Here is a 20,313-nt window from a genome sequence, read left to right on the forward strand (position 1 = left end):
TGATGTGTTGATTTCTTTTTTCAATAACTCCACCAAAGTCTATACGAGAAGAAGAAGAAAAAAAAATCTTCCAAGTTACACAAAATATATACTATATATAGAAAGAGAAAAGATTTCACAACAATTCATGAATCCCAATCTCTCACACACTCTGTTCTCTAGTTAATCCCTTTTCCCTAAATTAAGAGAGACGATGAGTACCGAAGAAACCTTAGCAGAACAAGTGGAAAGGCTTTCAAAGAGATTAGAGGAATTAAGACAGGACTGGTTGACAATGCCGCCGGCTAAAGAGGAAACTGTCATCGATTTCAACAAACCGCTGTTCTTTCATCCCCTACTCCAAAGAACGAGACAAGTGCACTAGCCATGGAAGAGTTCCAATGAAAAACAGAATGCAACTCATTTGAGTAGTTCATTTCAACAAATGAATATTTCATAAGTATTTTTTTCCCTAAAGTGTAGGGAAAGGTGATCAGTCTTTTGTTTTCTCCCTTTCCATCGTCGGAGAAGAATGGAAAGCAATCTCTCTGAGCTCTTTCAGAAAAAAAAATTCTCTAACCTATTAACAAAATGCTCGATAACACAACATGTAGACTCCTAAAAAACATTTCTATCCCAAGTGACAGGATGTTTCTTCTACAACGGCGCATACTCATCTACAGCCAAACTGGCAATGTTTAAATAGTTAAATTAAAAGCTATTTTTTGAAAAAAATGGCGCCGCCTTGCCGATTGAAAATTGAGTCGGCTGGGAAAAAATTTCTGGGAGCTGGAAAAAAAATTTCTCTGGCTCAGATGAAAAAAAAATTTTTGTTAATTTTTTTATGTCTTTAGACATTATAAAATTAACTACATATCCTTTTTGTCTGAGAATGATGTCTCCCCCTTTCTAAAAATAGACCATGACTCATTCTTTCTAAGAATAGAATTCCAAAAAATGGGGTCAAAATCTGTTTTTAGAAAGAGGGAAACTTTATTCCCAAAAAAAAAAAGGAGGAAGATAGTTCATTAAGTTCTTGGAATTATATTCTTAGAAATTGGAATGGTTCCAATGGGTCATTTAATGATTCCAAGAATGGATCATAGTCTATTTTTAGAAAGAGGGAGACTTTTTTCCCAGAGAAAAGAAGGGAACAGAGTTAATTAAGTTCTTGGAATTCTATACTTAGAAATTGGAATGATTCCAAGAATGGGTCATATCAGTATTTTTTCCCTTTCCATCGTCGGAAATGAATGGAAATCTGTTTTAGAAACATGTTGAGAACCCAAGAATGAAGAAGATTTGAAGCAAATAAGGGAAGTTAGAGTTAATTTTTATAATGTCTAAAGACATCACAAAAATTAACAAAAAGTTTTTTTTTTTAATCTGAGTCAGAGAAATGTTTTTCTCGGCTCTCAGAAATTTTTCCCATCCGACTCAATCGACAAGACGTCACCATTTTTTTAAGAAATGAACTCTCCTTGATTTCTTTCAGTATTCAAAGTTTCGTTTCAGTTCAGTCTGTGCTAAATACAAACTACTACATTGTGTATGGAAACAGATTCTATCCATCGATCCCCATTTTGTGAAGAGTGGATTTTCTGTTACACATCAAATATAATCGTTGCAACCGGAGGGGTACCCAGCTGGAAAGCTGACTTCGAACTTTTATTGACTGAGCGTTATCTTTCGTCCAATGCTATATATATAAAGCTCGGAAGAGACCGCGGGAGTTACGTCCGCTTAAATGGTCTCCTGGAGATCTGACGATTTTTTCTGAAAGTTTATCCAGGGCAGGAGTTCGTCTCCAGTGTTCTGTTCTGCTCTTAATGCCTAGGAGTTATGGATATTGCAACAGACGCCGAAAATTCAAACCACCTTTTCTTGTAACACTTTTTATAAACTACTCGTCTAGAGTATGTAGGTAAGTGATGCTGAATGGTAGAAACTTTCAACTAATTTGCAGTAACTCTTGCTATCCCACGATTTTTTCCAGAAAATGCCATTCTAGCTCTGTTCTTTTGGTGATTCTGAATGCCTTATTGCAATGCTTCCTAACAATATACTTCTAACTGTATTACACTCTTGTCAGAATTCTGGTTCTCAGGTCAGACGATTCATCAGTAAGATCAGCCCGTTCCCATGAAAGTGGTTATGCAGTCACTGTCAAATTAATTCATTTGGATTATCATTTATTGAGTATTCGGATTCATTTTCATTAGCTAATGCAAACAACACTGTGAAATAGGTAGTCAAAGTTATAGAACGTTGACACGTTAGTCGATATGCTTAACTGAATAAACCTTGCTAGGGCAGTTTTAAGTAAGACAAGAGAAGGCCTATATAAGCACGCGGCTTTTTTCGGGAAACGAGCTTGTCCTCACCTACACTGCTGGCCATTAAAATTGCAACAACAGGAAGGAATGATGTGAATAACGTTGAAATCACGTGAAAGGAAGAAGAGTTTGGATATGCAAATGAGTAGAATTTCAGCGCATGCAGGAGGGAGAAAAGACATCTGAAGTACCGCATAAAAAAGTTTTATAGTGGATTTCTCATTCGGAACGAGCTTTGTAAGGCCAGAGTTTTCTCAGAATATCGTGTTATGCCTCCAATTTCAGACGAAATTCTTACCAGCAAGAGTCGGAATACGATAGAGGCATGATTGTTGCCCATAGAGAGTGTGGATTATCGTTCCGTGATATCGCTCGTCGCACTGGTCGACATCCAATCACTGTCATGCGAATATATAATCAATGGGTTGCTGAGGGTCATACTGAACGGCATGGATGATCTCAACGCCGTCTCCTGACTAACGCCCGAGAGGACAGACATATTGGGAGGTTAGCCTTGGGAAAAAACGCACAAACACATAACGAACCATTAGAAAATGGGTATGTTTGCAGTACGCCCAGTATCCGATCGTACGGTGCGTCGACGTTTGCAGCAGAGCAGTGCTTAAATTGCGCCGGAGGCCGGCTCCAGCACTTCTCAAATTTTAAGATAAATTACAATTCTAGCTGGAGCGCACCGGAGCCCTAAATAAGATGATCTTCGGTACTTCTTTTTATAAAACTGGGCCAAAATTTCAAGGAAAAAAAATTAGAATTCCTAACTTTTTAGTTTAACAATAAGAAGACCTTGCAATACTCTATTTCCCTAGAAATACAAATTCATGTTCAAGTAAAGTCCCCTCACTCATATGCGGAAATCTTTCCCTTTAAGAAGGGCAATAAATTTGGGGAGTTTGTTTAGGAACGCGTAAATTTCTCGCTATGCCATCTTATTTAGTGTATTGTTATCGATGGTTATATTTAGTTATCCTCGTAGGAAGGCAAATTTGTGTTTTTAAATGTGCGTTAAGTGACAGCGAATACAATAAGAGTGAAATACTGAGAAAGACTGCTCAAGCACGTCCTATACATCGTCTTCTCTCAGTATCCACTAACGTAACCAAATACTGGGGGCGAAAAGTGTAACTAGCAACTTTACATTCATCCTTAGGAGTCAGATTCAGGACTCATTATACCCCTGACATACATCCCCTTGATGGTTATAATTATATCAGCAGAGAGCCGCAGTCAAAGAGAACGTTCTCTCTCACCAAGATTCACCTTATTTTTTGTTTTAACCCAGTCATGCCCTCATTCTGTTTCGCCCTGTTTTTAACATTATCTGAATTTTCATCAGCTATGCTTTAAGTATATTTAGTTTTTGTGATGATAAAAGAACTCCCCCCCCTACAATCAGAGCTCAAACTGGGCCGGAACTCGGCTCCAGTGCTTCTTAGTTCTTGTAATAAATCATAATTCTAGCCGGAGCGCACCGGAGCCCTAAATAAGAAGGTAGCGGCACTTCTTTTATGAACTGAATAACAATTTCCGTAGAAATTTTAACTCGAAAATTTTATTTTTACCAATAAAATTATATTAAGAATCGCTTATTAGATTTTAATTTGTCGCTTTACATTTTATTTATTTTTAATGATTTCAATAAATAAAAATTGATTAACTATATGATAACTATTGATTAAATAAATCTATAAACATTAATTAAATAGCTATTAATTAATTTGATAATAATTAACTACTTAATTTCAAAATTATTAATGAGTTTAATAGTCATTTTATTTATTAATTTACTCTTATTGCTCTTTGCTGGCGGTCTTACATAGGACTCCGGCACTTCTAATTTTAAAGATTAAGGCCTGCAGCAGAGTGAACTATCAGCACGACGACCATTATTTTGGCTTCCCTTGAAAATGCAGCATAGAGAGAGACGGTGATTCTGGTGCACCGAAGGACAAAGTGGATACAAAAATGTCGTCTTTTCAGACGAGTCTCTGTTCAGCGTGCAATATTCTGAAGGCCGTATACGTGTCTGGAGGCTGCGAGGAGACCGCACTTCGCCTGCCTTGCATTCGATATCGGCATAGGTACCCTGCACTTGGTGTGATGGATTGGGCAGCATCTGGGTACATGGCATGCACATCTCTAGTTCGGATCGACAGTAATTTGAACGCAGATCGGTACATTTCTAACATCATACGTCCATTTCTTGTGCTTATCTTCCAGGCCTGCCAAACGCTATCTTCCAACAAGATAATGCAAGACCACATGTCGCACGTCGTGTTCTGACCTCCCTCGATACACAGGGTATTCGATTGCTGCCCTAGCCAGCACGATCTCCAGATCTGTCACCCTTGGAAACATCTGGTCATAGGTTGCTGAGAGACTGTCCCGCCACCCCTCTCCAGCTAATGATGATGAAGTGTGGCATAGACTTGAAGCAGCATGGAGCGAGCTGCCCGTTTCTGTCATCCAATCCCAGTTCGACTTACCCGGTTAGGCATATGCCTAACCGGGTAAGAGCCGTTCGTTTTAGCAGCCAGGGGTGCAGCTGTTTCTACTAATTTTGGTCCTCTGTAAACCCCCAAACTGCTTACAAGTTTAATCATTTTGTTTTCATGCCATACTGTTTACGTGCAATAAATATCTTTTTTGTATTTGCTTTTCTTCATGGTAATGCTATTTTAATGGCCATCAGTGTACTATTGAAGTGTTCCTAGCCGAAACATGTTTCGTTGAAAATTGTGTCCTGCCTAGCTAGCAAGATATTTTGATACTGAACTGAAAATGTTCCGTTTAAAGCACTGTTTCTCGTTTGACTTCTCCATAGAACCGGTTTTTGCATAAGTCAACTGATCAAACAAAGATTATGTATTCGACGTTGTACGCATAGACGTTCTTTATGCACCTTCCCAGGCATTGACAGCATTCTGAAATTTCACATTAATTCTCCTAACACTAAATTTCATGAAATGTTTAAGCCAGCCCATAAATTTTACGAGTCATTCATTTTAAGCAATATAGTCTGCTTCTTATTCGATCTAGTATTTTTCTCCCAGTCTTTTTTAAATTGTTAATTCTTCATCAATTTACTACATAGCGCTGTTGATTTATGTCATAGTGAATAAACTTCATTGCATTTTTCTGTGATTACAATTCGCTTATTTTGTGACATTGCATCCCCTTTTTGTTTCTAGAAACAATGAACTGTTTGTGCTTTCTGAAATATTAATGCTAGATAATTCATTGCTATGCAGCAACTTAATCAATATGGTTCAAAAGAACCGACTCACTTGGGCCAAGATTCGAATTTCAAATAAGCTATTTTTTATTATTATGCTTAAGCACATTAATTACACTTGAAATCTGTCAGTTCAAAAGTGCTCTGATGTGGATGGTAGAAAGGAAACAAAAGGTGTAAACCACAGGAATCTGTCTTTTCGGGTTTTATGTATCGAATCTAAGAAATAATTACCAATACTCCTGCAGCATAAACACCACACCAAGCAACAGGTATAAAATTGCACTATTATGATTATTCAAGATCTTTCCACATGTAAAGACTCAGAATAAATTAACAGCACATTTATTGATAGTATAACAGACTTGCTTTTCCAGCAGATGATAATCTCCTTTTCATCGAGTTAGCATGTCATAGAAAAAACAGTCCATGTTTAAAAGCATCTAGCTTATTTCCTGGTCTTAATCCTATATCAAGTAGAGTTATACCTGACTTACGCAACTTGAAGTTACATGTTTATTGGAATCATTTTTTCAAAACTCCAATATATCCATACAACCAATGATTGCAAAAACAGAGGTTGCATAAGAACTCCTGATGGACAAGTGGTATAAGCAATGTACATAGTAAGTTAGACATAACTTACATTTCGCAAAAATTTAGACCAGATTTTATGACAGCAGTATAACTAAGAATGCTTTAGATGTATGAAAAAGATTGAATATTGTAAAGAGTAAAATTATTTTGTTTCCCAGTTGCGTAATGATTTCACTCCTATATACATATGCCAGTACTGGGCTAAAACACTAGTCCTGCATGTAACTATATTTAGTTTATTAAATGAAAACTTTAGTTATCTTCCCTTTTTTAAGTGCATTATGTAAATATATATATATACATATTCAGAAACAGGTTTGAAACATATTCATATAGATATTAGATTTTTTTTAATATGTACGTATACAGTATTCTTTATTAGTTCAAAACTGAACTTCACAATATTATCTTCTAAGATACAGGTTTCCAAACTTTTCCATGTCTAACAGTTCTAAAAAATTGTTATGTTCTTGCAGCCCCTAACAAAGTTTCTGGGGTGGGGAGGAAAAATAAAACAGTTATGTAATCAAATTTTAATAATAAACAAAAATAAAACATGGAACTAAAAAATATTACAAAATTTAATATTTGCATAAATTTTTCAAAACAATAATTAATAACTATTTCTGTTCCTGTGTATTAGATTTTTTTTTTTTCAAATTGAGGCACTTAATTACTAATAGCAATTCTCATATCTGCTTGTGCATCCAAGCGATTTCTGAATTTTGTTTTGATTGACAAAAGAGCATTAAGTCATACTTCACAAAGAAGTCCTTCCCATACAGAAAGGCATCTTTTTCTTTTGTGATAGTTTTCATGTCTTCACAGAAGAAGACATCTTCCATTATAGCAACACTATGCAGTAGCACCCAGATAGGATAGTAGTTAGTGACGCTGCCTACCATACCAAAAGGTTCGAATTCAAATCCCAAAGAAGGCATGGATGTTGTAATGTAAGAGTGTAATGGTTGTTTAGCAAAGAGCACTAAAAGTAGAAGGTGAGGCGAAATTCTTGAGAGGTTGGTGATAGGGGACTTTCCGACCACATTCAGAGCATTCTTCCTCAAAATTCCATCTGGGTGGAAGCTTAGTACTTAGCAAGGCCCAGCAATACCTAAAGTACCCACCTAGATATACAGGTGCTGGTTTTCCTTCAACCTGTCCGGTACTAAAACAAGCTTACTTTCGTTGCCCATCAGTTATTATGAAGGGACAAACAAACATAAGCTTGATTTAGGTAATTCTGATTATAGATACTAAAATATACATTATGAATATAAACTCTTTAGAACAAAACAATTTCAATAAATATCTATTTGATTATATTCAAACATTGTACAAACTAATATTTTCAGATTTTTTACCATACAATGTTTACAAGAGAAGGATTTGGAGACAATTACAAATTATTATTATTATTTTACAAATCTCTGGGATATTTTTATCAGTTTTGAAAATTATTTGAATGAAACAAATTTGAATTTACTTAAAAGACCTTAATACTCATTTCACAAAGCCAGAGGAACTTTTTTTAAACACGTGGAAATATTTCATTTACAGTATAAGGAGCAATTATGTTATACTATGTGGTGTGATGATAAAAAATGAAACAAACTTTTTGATAAAAGCTCAACCTCAATCACAAGTTTTCTAGTTTCAATCAAGTTGGTTAAATTTTTTATTGAAATAAAAAAGGCTGAAATTTTCATATTTTAATCCTTTAACAGAGATTCTCACAGGTATATGCACTTTTTGCTTTATGTATTGTGACTCAGCACAAATTCAAACATTAAAATGATCTATAATCCGGACCTCAAAGCTGCAAACTTTCTGCGCATGCGTAGCGTTTACGCATGCGCGTTTAATGTATAACGGATGGTATAAGCTAGGCTAAAATTATCTAAATATCTATTTCAGTTAATGTTGCAGATTGCGTTATTCTTTAATTGGATCCAGCTTTTTATTTTTTGCAGACTGTTAGAGCAATTTTAGAAAAAGTAAGCTTGAACTTTCGATTATGTCAAAAAGAGTTTCCGATGCTGGAGCTCCCAAAGGATCTACAAAGCGAAAGCATGTTTCGATGTTCATCGAGCAAAAAGTGGAATTGCTGCAAAAAATGGATAAAGACATGAAGAAAGTGACAGAGAGGTTAGTGAATACGAAAAAATTTCGATTGACAAGTTAGTCGGTATTTTCGGCACAGCAATTACAGGACTTGAACAGCTGAACTGTGTAACTGAACAAGAAATTATGTCTGTTTATTGAATTAAAGAGAACTTATTAGCAAATAAAACGAAGCAACTTAAACAACTTACATTGAAAGAAATGTTTAATAAAGTAAACAAATAAATATTAAGCTCTTTTTTTTTTTTTTTTTTTTTTTTTGTAAATTTTGATACCCTTTAGATTATAATTGCTCTTTATTTCATAAATTACGGTTTCATATTTTTAATTTTATAATTTCTGCATGCCATAAATTGATGATCTATAATCTGGAAAAACCCCTAATCCGGAATCGCCGATGTCCCGACGAGCCCGGATTAAAGACTTTGGTTGCATTAAAAGTTAGATTTCCTGTGTACTGGTGTTGTACTGTATATATAATAAAATTTAATTCACGTGGACGCCAGGACTTCCTATTAATTTATACACATTTTTTGCTGCACTTCATTTAAACTTATTTCCTCAGATTACTTTAAATTAACTGATCCCTTAAGGAAAGTTGAAAATGATAAATTTAATATTTTGCTCAATTTTTTCATACATAAGGAACTGGTTGGTTGGTTGCATTAAAAGTTAGATTTCCTGTGTACTGGTGTGTTATTTGTTGAAAATTAATTAAAAAAAAAAAATTTAACCTTGCCAAAATGCGAATATTTTCATCATTTAAAGCACTTCGATAATTAGAAGTATGTTTGGTACTGGCAATTACAATAAGAAAGGGAGATGCACAACTAGATGTTATAGCCCTCCCATATAGAAAATTTTAATATTTTGTGGCTAATCTTTTTGAGTTATGCGAGATAAATACATATGTATGTACAGACGCCATGAACAAAATCCCTCCTGGGAGGGAAAGTTCTTTATTCTGTGCATACATACAGACATCATCAAAAAAAAATCGAAATACATAATTTTTCGTGATTTATTTTCAATCAACATATTATCACTGCATTACATTAATATACATATGAAAATCTTTATTTGAGCTAAGTGGGCCATTAATAGAAAACTGAATATTGAACAGAGCTGTCCAAGATACAGCCAGGACCAATCTAATAAAATGGATTCTCACATTCTAACATTTTTCAGTTCCTTTTTTCTTGAAAATGTGTCTAATTACTTGTGTGCTTTTCTAATTTATTACATTATATATGATTTATTATATTTTAAAAATGTATACTCCTATAATAATGTAATATTAGGCAAAGAAACAGTCATAGATTGACAAAGATGTTAAATAAAACTACAAACTTTGAGGGAATCTGACACAGGAGCAAATTTTTTTATATAGTAATGCTCAAAGCTGAAAGTTTTATTTAAAATTCCTGTTAAAGGTTGTTTTCTTTGTTTGATTTCACACTATTTATTATCTTAATATTATATTATGATTTACAGTATAAAATAGGTGAATAACCAGAACATTGTTTAGTTTTTAGTCATTCTCAACTTTGGGACAACAAATTAACGAATAGTATTAAAAAGTGTCAGGTAACATTTTTTAATCTTGTGACAAAAGTGAATTAAGAAGATTAATAAGATATTCTAATTTTTATAGCATAATTCATTTAAAATTTTTCTTAAAGGAGTTTTTGCATAATGAGAATACATATGCCAGTGCACTAAATTTAATAACTTTGCTAAGTATTATGAATTTAAATCTCTTTTTCTCAAAGTTTGCCTTAAAGCAGCTCTTTTGCATAGTAGGAATAATTATGCCTTTGAGCTTATTAGCCTTTCTATCCATCTAACTGTTAGATATATTTTAAAAGAGTCATCTTTATGGAAAACTTTCTGTGGGAAACTGACTCATATTCAAGTTATACCCGGGAAAAACCACAAAATCCTCACGCAGCAGTTTTTTTCAATCCCTAGGAAGATGATTTAGGTTAAACTGCAAATATTCTGTAGCCGATGACTGGCTTTCCTAGACTGTAATTAATTTGTTATACGAAAAAGTTTCAATTTTTTTTTCTTTTTTTGCAACAAAGTGCTAACAAAGGGCATGGTACAAACTGCTCCAAATTTGATCGAAGATCCCCGTCCCCCTCTTATCTAATCCACGAACTGCACGACGTTTCCTGTCCCCTATTTCTTTCCCAAGAAGATTGGGTGCTACAAAAAGTCATTTATCGCCATTAATGGGACATTCTATTGAGACTGCAAGCCTTCATTTTCGTTTATCAATAAATTGTAAAAATTGTGCATGCAAAACAAATATTAATTTAAAGTCTGGCGTGTGCTAAAGTAAAAATAAATTTCTTTTACACTCATTTTAAAGTTTTATGATGCTTAAAGAAGTGATGAGCCAGATCTTTTTTATTCTCTGTAAGAATTAAAAACTTTCCAAGTTGTAGATATAGCTACTGTTATATAGTATATATATTTATTAGTTTTGAATAATAAAATTGCTACAGTACTGACATACATAAAACGGATTCATAATCAATCTATCAAATATCGGATTTGTACCGCAACTTAAATAAGTTTTTTTTTTTTTTTTTTTTCAGAATGGTTTTAACTTTCAAATTTATCATTTTAGGTAAACAGTTCTAATTTAATTAAAAAAATTTTCTTTATTAAATCTAAAATTTGGACTTCTAAATTCACACTAATATTATTGCAATATATTCCCGTATTAAGCTTTCCATTTTTAGTCATTGAAGTTACACTGACTGCCAATAAGTATTTGGACACCTATGCAAATGACGATATCTGCGGTCCTAAGGTATTTCACGGACTCCGTCGGTATATATCGTGTAGGAAACAGCATCGGCTTTAGTCGCATGCAAGATGCCTCGCAGTTCGGAGCTCTCTGATTTCGAGAAAGGTATAATTATAGGGTATCACAAATATGGCCGATCCTTAAGGGACATATCTAGCGATCTGATGTACCCAAAATAGACAGTGGCCTATGTGATTAAGAAGTGGAAGGTGAGTGGTGATTGTCGGAATGTGCCCCGAGTCGGCAGACCAACGAAACTGGGAGATAGAGATCGACGAGTGCTGTCTTGGAATTCGGAAGAACCGCACCCAGCCGATGGCCCTCATCCGCGAGGAGTTTCAACAGGCATCCGGGAGTATTGTTTCAATGAATACCATCCGTAAGGAAACACATCTGCTTGGTTTTCATGGTCGTGCTGCTGCCCATAAGCCTTTGATCACAAAGTCCAACCGCGCTGCTCGGTTAATGTGGTGCAAAGCACATCGAAATTGGACCGTAGATCAGTGGAAACGGGTTCTTTGGAGTGACGAATCAAGAGTTCACCCTTTACCGTTCGGATCGCAGGGTCTGAGTTTGGCGTCTACCTGGAGAACGTCTCCTGCCAGAATGCATTGTGCCAACAGTCAAGTTCGGCGGAGGTGGAATTATGGTCTGGGGGTGTTTCTCCTGGTATGGGCTGGGACCCTTGGTCCCCATTCATGGTAAGCTCAACTCCGATGCCTACTGCACTATTTTGGATGACAATGTGCTTCCTACGTTGTGGCAGTTTTACGGGTTGGACTCCTGTCACTTTCAGGACGACAATGCTAGTTGTCATGTTTCGACGTTAACCAAGGCTTGGTACGGTGCCAATGGAGTTCATCAAATGGACTGGCCTGCCCAGAGTCCAGACCTGAACCCTATCGAGAACCTCTGGGACGAGTTGCATCGCCAAATTCAGGGGTGCACTACCCGTGCAAAATCGGTGAAGGAACTTCTATGCCTTTCCCAAGCCGAGTGGAAGAATATACCACTAGCTGTCATACAAAGACTTGTGGAAAGTATGCCCCGGAGGGTCCATGCTGTAATTACCTCTCATGGAGGCTCTACCAACTACTGATTTTGAATAATGTTAGTTTTTCTTTTCTATCATAGGTGTCCAAATACTTATTGGTAGTCAGTGTATTTTAAGGTTATTTAACTTTGTTACAAATTCCATATTTTAATACTAGAAACTTTAAATATTATTCTGTTTTCCACGTGATGTACTCTGGCATACATTTAATTTCTAATACAAATTTAATTAATAAATTAATAATTATGATCGTCAGCAGAATTTTCATAATTAATAAAAATAAATAAATAAAATAAAAAATAAATAAAACTCCCTTATATTCATATCTTGGGATTTTCAGTTCCTTTTAATCCATTCCTTTTTCACATATTGTTGCACTGTACTAAGTTTCCATGTATGTAGAATTTATATACTCTGTATTGTATTTATGCCAATTTATATTTAAATGATAATTTTTACAAATTCTTTCATCACAACTCTAGTTAACAGAAGATGTTTCTAACACCTTGACAAAGCTTAATCTTCAGCATGTAGCTTATTTTCTAGCCTAGTTTCAGGCTGAATTATTTGTAAAATTAATTACTTGAAATTATTTAACAAAGATGGTCGTTAAATCACGCTAATAATATTTCTAACTGTTGTAATTTATAATGCAGAGTTCATGTGATTTATAATATAATTCATTTATAATTTTTTCAACAGTATTGAAATTAATAGCAGATACTGATAATGTTATACATTTAGATTACAATGATTTAAATTGCCATTGCCTTCTTCACTCATTCTTTTATGCTATATGGCCCACCAGCGGCCGAGCAGTAAAGTCGCTGAACGCTGGTAGTTCGGTTCGAATCCCGCGAACGGGCTGGCTGCATGGGTGTTTTCATCGTTTTACCCATGTGTAACGTGTATACGAGCCAGTTTCCCTTAGAAAGTCCTTCGCGAAGACATCCCTGCCCTTAGGTAGATAGCCCTCGAGGATTTGCTATAATTGAATAACCTAATCTTTTATGCTATATTCCTTATAGTTCATAATGGAATACAGGTAAGTTTAACTCATTCATTAAGCATGTAAATCTCTAATTCAGCCCACTTTTGTTCTTACATGTGCTGTATCTTCTATTTTCTTTAATATAATGTTCAGCCTAATTTCAAAAGGTCTTATGATCAAGCGGAAAAGTAACTAAACATTGGTAGTTCGAACCAAGTTCCTAGTCCCAGTGATACCCCAGCTCTTTCTTTTTTTGCACTTATTTACTGCGTAAAAATGTAGCTTGAAAATTTCATTTCATGAAGTAAAAATATTTTTTTAATTTATTCTTTAAAAATATTACAAAAATTCTCACCTTTACCTTAGCATTTCTTTTTACAAATCCCTCTAATAAGAAAAAATAAGGAAAGAAATTAACTCGGTTTCGGTGATTGATACCTCGGTGCAAATTATATGTAACATTTTTCCAAAAGCATAGAGTTTACATGGATATCAATAAATTAAGGATTATTTCTCCATCTAATTTTTTTAACATGTTTTTTCCAGAATTTTCTTTTCACACGGTAGTGCTTAACTTTATAGTTTTCTATAATCATTCAATTTCTCTAGCCATGGCAACTCTGCATACCTTCTGACAAGTAGTTATGTTTTTAACCACTGCGTTTTGATTCCTGTTGACTATCAGTACATTATTCATTATTTGTTTCACAAGTGCAACGTTTATTTTATACGCAAATCTACGTAAAATAGCATTAAAACTTCAGAAATGCGGAGCTCTTGATCGATAGCTTGTTTTAGATTGAATGAAATTAAGCTTAATGTCACTGTTAATTAGCTTGTTATTAATTTAATTATACATTTCTAATTAATTATATGTTGAGATATTTCCAAGTATATTACTCAAACTTTTCCATCCCAATTTTTAATTTTTGGTTATAAAAATAAACTTTTATTTATTGAGAGGCCTGATTGATTATATTAATTTGCAGTATTGTTTATCTAATTCCTTTCTTCTAGATAAATTTTAGAAAATACTTCTTAGCATAATGATTTTAATTTATTTACAATTTATACGTCAGTGTTCCAAATGCATAGAAATGTTGTTATAATAGATTTCATGCTAAGCTTTTTTAAAATTTAACTAAATTTAATTTCTGCAAACATTTACATGATTACTTTAATTAACAAAAAATATTTTTAACACACTTTGATATGGAATAATTTTTTGCACGTTAGTGAACTCTATTAAATTTTCCAGTCTAGTTCAGACATCTTGACTATTATTGATGTAATTTATTAAAAATATAATTTACATGCTTTATAATTATTTAATGTATGACATTACAGTCAAAAGTCGTTAATCCGGACTCGTCGGGACTTCGGCGATTCCGGATTATAGATCATCAGTTTAAATCTCGTAAGATGGCATGCAGAAATTATAAAATTAAAAATATGAATTGCCTTTGAAAAGTTAAATTGTAACCCTTTAGGCAGCAGGGGGAAGAAATTTTGATTGGCGCAGTTGGATTATAACTCGACCCGGGGGGGATTTTCATTAGCGCAGTTGGAGTACACCCTAACAAAGATACACAAAACAAACATGTTTTTTGATAATGTTTTATTACATATTATGAATAAATTAATTATATTGAAATTACATGAATATATGAAAACACCATAAAAAAGGCTATCCCTGCATTATTGAGATTTCTTAAAAACTATATCTTTTGTTAAATATTTTAATTTTATTAATCTTAAACCAGAAAGTTGTACTAAAATTTTTAACAAGCTAAATTTTTACGATGTAACAACATACATTCTGACACTTCAAAGCAAACTTTTGTCAATTATTTGAATATATTTTTTAAAAAACTGTGAATAAGCAGTAAACTACAGTCACAAAAAAATCAGCAATTCACATAAATAAAATTAAACAAACAAACAAACAAAAATTATAACAATGTGGCGGCATGGTAATTCATTAGAGAATTCCATCAGATGCTTTGACTGTAACACACCTCTACAGTCAAAGAACATATTTTTTAAATTTTCCTAGTATTTGATAAGAGCACTTTTTTAACCTGTTGGGTTAGGTAACATGCTCTGCAGTTCAGACATTAATGCTCCACAATTTTTTAGTTCATTTTCAGTACAATTTAATACAGAAAGCAGAAAAATCTCATTTTGAATTATCTTTAATTTAACGGTAATTATTTTCTGTTTAAATGTGAGACTGACTCTGGAAAGATTACATGCTTGCTTGCATGCAAAAAAAGGAATGAATTTTATGTATATGCTTGCATCGGTTATGCATCTAATGGATTTCCACAATCACAAAAAGTACATACGACTACACAAATTTAAACATGGAAGTTTAATACAGTTTAAATAACAACGGTCAATTAAAGGGCATACTTTATTAATAATTTTAAGTCTATATAAAATACTATTATTACTTTTAGATTTGATAACCCAAGATGAAGGATCAAATTTAATTACAGAATCCTCAGGAATCTTCATTCCAGAGTCATGTTTTTTATGGTACAAAGGGGGATATATGCCTGTTTTGCACTAATTTTTATTTTACAATTACGGGAAATAAATGTGTCCTCTTCAATTTTCAAAAGCACATTTATCAAATTAGCCAACCTTCTATTAAATTTACGTTTAAAATAAATATTTTTATTTTATTATGAAAAGATTCACAATAAATATTTGTATCGGTAAAAGCATGAGAAAACTTCCTATATGACATAGCCCAGAGATCAGCCCTACAGTAATACCGTTCTTCAAAATATCTAATAAATGATGGTGCAAATTTCAAAAACTTCTGCAAGAAATTTTTCATCATGATTGAAAATTCAGCTAAATTTTTCCCTCCATTATTGTTGCCAAATTAAAATGCAGTTCTTTTCATAGTTGGCAATCTGGAACCACTGAAAACAATTCACGCAGCCAAGTTTGGTATATGTGCCATTTATTAACAGATGCTTATCATCTGGACAAAAAAAGTTGATTAACTTTTTACACGCCAAACTATGATGCAAAAGTAAAATAAACATCTTGTTGTGAAAAATCGATTTAAAACTCAAATATAAGAATTATGAAGGAAAAAAAAAATAAATAAAAAAAATAAATAAATAAAAATAAAAATAAAAAATGATTTTAATGATTTATATTTATATTTTTAATGATTCCATAAATGGAACATTGGCGGGAAACAGTTGGTTTTTTTACATGATTTTTGTAAAACATGATTATTGACATTTTAATTCGAAGCTTCATTTTTGACTGCACTTTTTCAGCATTAGCAAGTGGATTTGTCAACGTTATTCGGAAGTAACATAGATTAAGCAGAAAAATAGGGAGCCTACACCTTTATAACCGCAAAGCTATTCCACCAAAGCAAAATTTACATAGTTGATAAGCAAGAATTTATAAAAGAATTCTACATTAATTGTTAGCAGTTTATACTGAAACAAGGAAAAGAGTTTTAGAAATAAGTAACAAATAATCTCCATACAAAAATTCACACTGCAGGAATGGAAGATACCGAACTGTTGAAAGTTTTTTCCAGTTCTTCATAAAAAGGAGAAACTTTTCCTGTTTTATCGCCTAATGCCAATTTGGTATTATTTATAATATGAAAATACTTTTTCAGTTTTTGAAATCTATTTCTTGGCATTACAGAAGAAACTACTGGGACAAATAAATCCTCTTGAATGCTCCAGTATATATCTTCGCCGGGCACTCCATGATACCCACTAAACAGACAGTAATCCAAAAAAACTGTCCAATACCGTTTTCATCTACAGCTAAAACTTTTGCTTTCTGCATTGCGTAAAGACTTGTCATATTTGCTAAATGCAGCAAATATTCTCTAGTTAGGAATTTATGAAAAATTTCAACTGGAGATAAACTAACTAGTTCAGGAAACACTTTGCAAATATTTTCAATGCTGCCAGTTTTTAGAATTTTGTTAAAATTTAACTTTTTCCACCACCGATGTTCAATGTTTTTCTCTTTCGCATTTAGTTTTCGCTTCAAATTCTTCCTTCCCTTTGAAAATGAAGGTTCTTGGGGATCGAATAAAATTTGAGATATTTCATCATCATCTATTTTATTAGAAATTTCGATTTTCCCACATACATCCGCTGGCAGAACAGGCTCAAAACTATCTTGATTTACATCTTCCTCATGTCAAACATTCAGTTTCTTTTGAAGGCAGTTGACAAATATCAATACACTCTTCATCATCTGCTAATGTATAAAAATATTCCAATGCTTCTTCAATAGACTGAAATGGTTTTGAATGAGACATCTTATCAGTGTAGCGTATCTTCACTGAAAAAAATGCAAACAATGGGAAAATAATGAAATCCACACTCCAAAATATACACCTTTTTCACTGAGTCCTAAACAACCTTTAGCATCTAGCCTATCAAGAAACGCCACATGCTTTTCTCTAGCAGCTGTGAGTAACCCACTTCAAACCTTTACGGAAATCATGGAGGATGGGACTGTATGAAAGGAGAGGAGGGGGATATACGGGAGTCGAAAACAGATTAACAGTCATAAACATCTGTTTTCCACACTTACTGGAACTTTTCACATTTGGAAAATCTTTCTCCATGCCTCTATTCATGGCAATCAAAGTAATTTCATCATGTTAAAATATATACCTTTACATGCCAATGTTCCCTTTATGGAACATCCATATTTCTTATACTAAAAAATAATAATCATCTTTCTATGATAACTTACTATCATACTATGCATAAAATGATCTTCTTTACATATCCTCAATGAATTTTAAATTTTATATGAATTTCTGAATTTTGCTCTTAGAAAAGAAGGAAAAAAGGTGAAATAATGAATTTTTTATCAAGATAACGTTTCTTTTAGAAGAAATATATTGCTACTAAAACATTAATTCATATTTACTCTCCATGTAATAATTTATACAAAGTAATATTAATAAAATTGTGTTTTTTATAAAATTTTAAATTCGATGCTCCATTTATGGAATATTGGCGTGTAAAAGGTTAAGAGCAGTAAAACTTATCATCATCCATCATGATACAATTTATATTTAGAACAGGTACTGCCCATTTGATGCTTAGAAACAAATGATACATTGTATTATAATCTAAATGATTAGTGATGAAATCAGTTACAGGATAACCAGTACCAAATTCATTGGGAACGATTACATGTATCAGAAAGAAATCATACTGATTTGTTTTATGAATCTATGCAAAGAATTCTATTACTACCTTGGATCATGGCTTTCTGTTCTTCAGTTTTGAAACCAAGTGCAAAAGATTTGTGAGCAAAAGGCAATTCATCCAGACCTTTAGGACCATACAAAATATATCCTTCCTGAGGTTTATACAGAAGTACAGAATTGTATGATACTTTCTTAAGATTTTCAATCATAATGGCAAGTGAAATAACATCACTATGCGAATGCAATGATGATGCTAATGATTTTGTATTAATAATTTATGCGCTTTTGTGTTATAACATCCTAGCTATCTCTATTTTCCCAAGAACACAGCCCATCTGTAATAATATCCTAAATCTTTTTACCACAGATACCTAACTGCACACATGCTTTAATCTGATCATGACAACTTTTACTTAATTGCTGAAATTTTGTATTTATCTAAGCACAGATCATGATTATGACTTGAATAAAAAAATGTTAATGACATTAGGTCCCCATTAAAATTCTTGAAGGACATTTGATATTCTACAGGTATAGTGCCTTTAATATTTTTTTTCTTGACAGCCTTGTTGGTTTAATCTGTGTTATGTAAAATTGACAACAGTAATAGTGATAAGTTTTACTGGCTTAATGGCAATTTTCTTCCCACAACATTTTTTAAATGAATTGAATGAATTATTCTCATTCTAACCACAACTGATAACGGTTTAAAAGTATGCTCTTGTAAAGGTACATTTATGCAATGGGCATGAACTAAATGTTTATTACATTGACTAATAAATCTAAAAGACATCTGACAATCAGGAAAGATACATGGAACATATTTATCTCAATCATTTTCGGCATTACAAACTTTTACATGATTAAAAAAACTTACCAAATCTCACAATTTTTGCGACATTTATTATAATCTCGGATAATTTACATGGGAATACCAATAACTCTGCTAGAAAGTTCAACCTCATCATCATTAACACATTTATTAATTGTTCCAACATCAGACTGTTTAATACCCGATATTTCTACTGAACCAGATGAAGCTCTACATTTACTCTTATGATTATAAAAAGACTGCTTTGAAGTACACACCTCTTACAAACCTCACAAATTTTTAAATGCTTACTTTTAATATCTTTCATACAACTATTAGTTCCTTCAGGATAATCTGTATGAAACATACTTACTATAAGTGAATAGAAGTAAACATTTGGATTAGAACTTTCAGTTACATCTGCCGAAATTATTGCAGATGCCGTAAAATTTCCATGATCAATAACAGAGCTTATTTGCATTTTGCAGCTGAAATCTGATGATGAAATATTGTTCATTTAAGAGTTTGAAAGAATTACACTCCCCTACCACTACCTCGGAACACACACAACTGGATCAAAACCTTGGCTGCCTTTGAACAATGCACTTGGCTGTAAAATTTATTCTGGTAACGTTAAGTTGTTACAGCGGTTTCAAAAGGCATCATGGGAAAAAGTACACATTTTTGGTAAACTTCAGGTATTAGGGTCTCAGTTATCTGTAAAATTCAGACCAGAATTAATGTTTTAAATGCAGGATACTGAACACATAAGCTTTCCAAAATCTAAATTTTAAATATTTTCATTATTAAAAGGGAGTTCCAAAGGCTAATGAGGAAGAGAGAAATACATAAATTCTACAGTACTTAAAGATACCACAAAGGATATATTTCACATTGTGTATTTTTTACAAAAATGCAATAAAAAGTAGATTACAGTGTAAAATGTGAATGTAATTTGTATTTAAATGAAAATGTAAAGTGTTTTCAAGCTTTCAAGCAATTCAGATAACAATACATGAATGGGATGAATGCGATATCTATAAAATTTCCCGATTCAAAACAGTATAACGAGTGTCTAACCTTTCGTTGTTCAAATATGCTGTTTTAAACTTTTCAT

This window comes from Stegodyphus dumicola, chromosome 11 (assembly GCF_044657685.1).
Source record: "Stegodyphus dumicola isolate Sdum_Otavi_A_Nest chromosome 11, ASM4465768v1".
Taxonomy (NCBI): Eukaryota; Metazoa; Arthropoda; class Arachnida; order Araneae; family Eresidae; genus Stegodyphus; species Stegodyphus dumicola.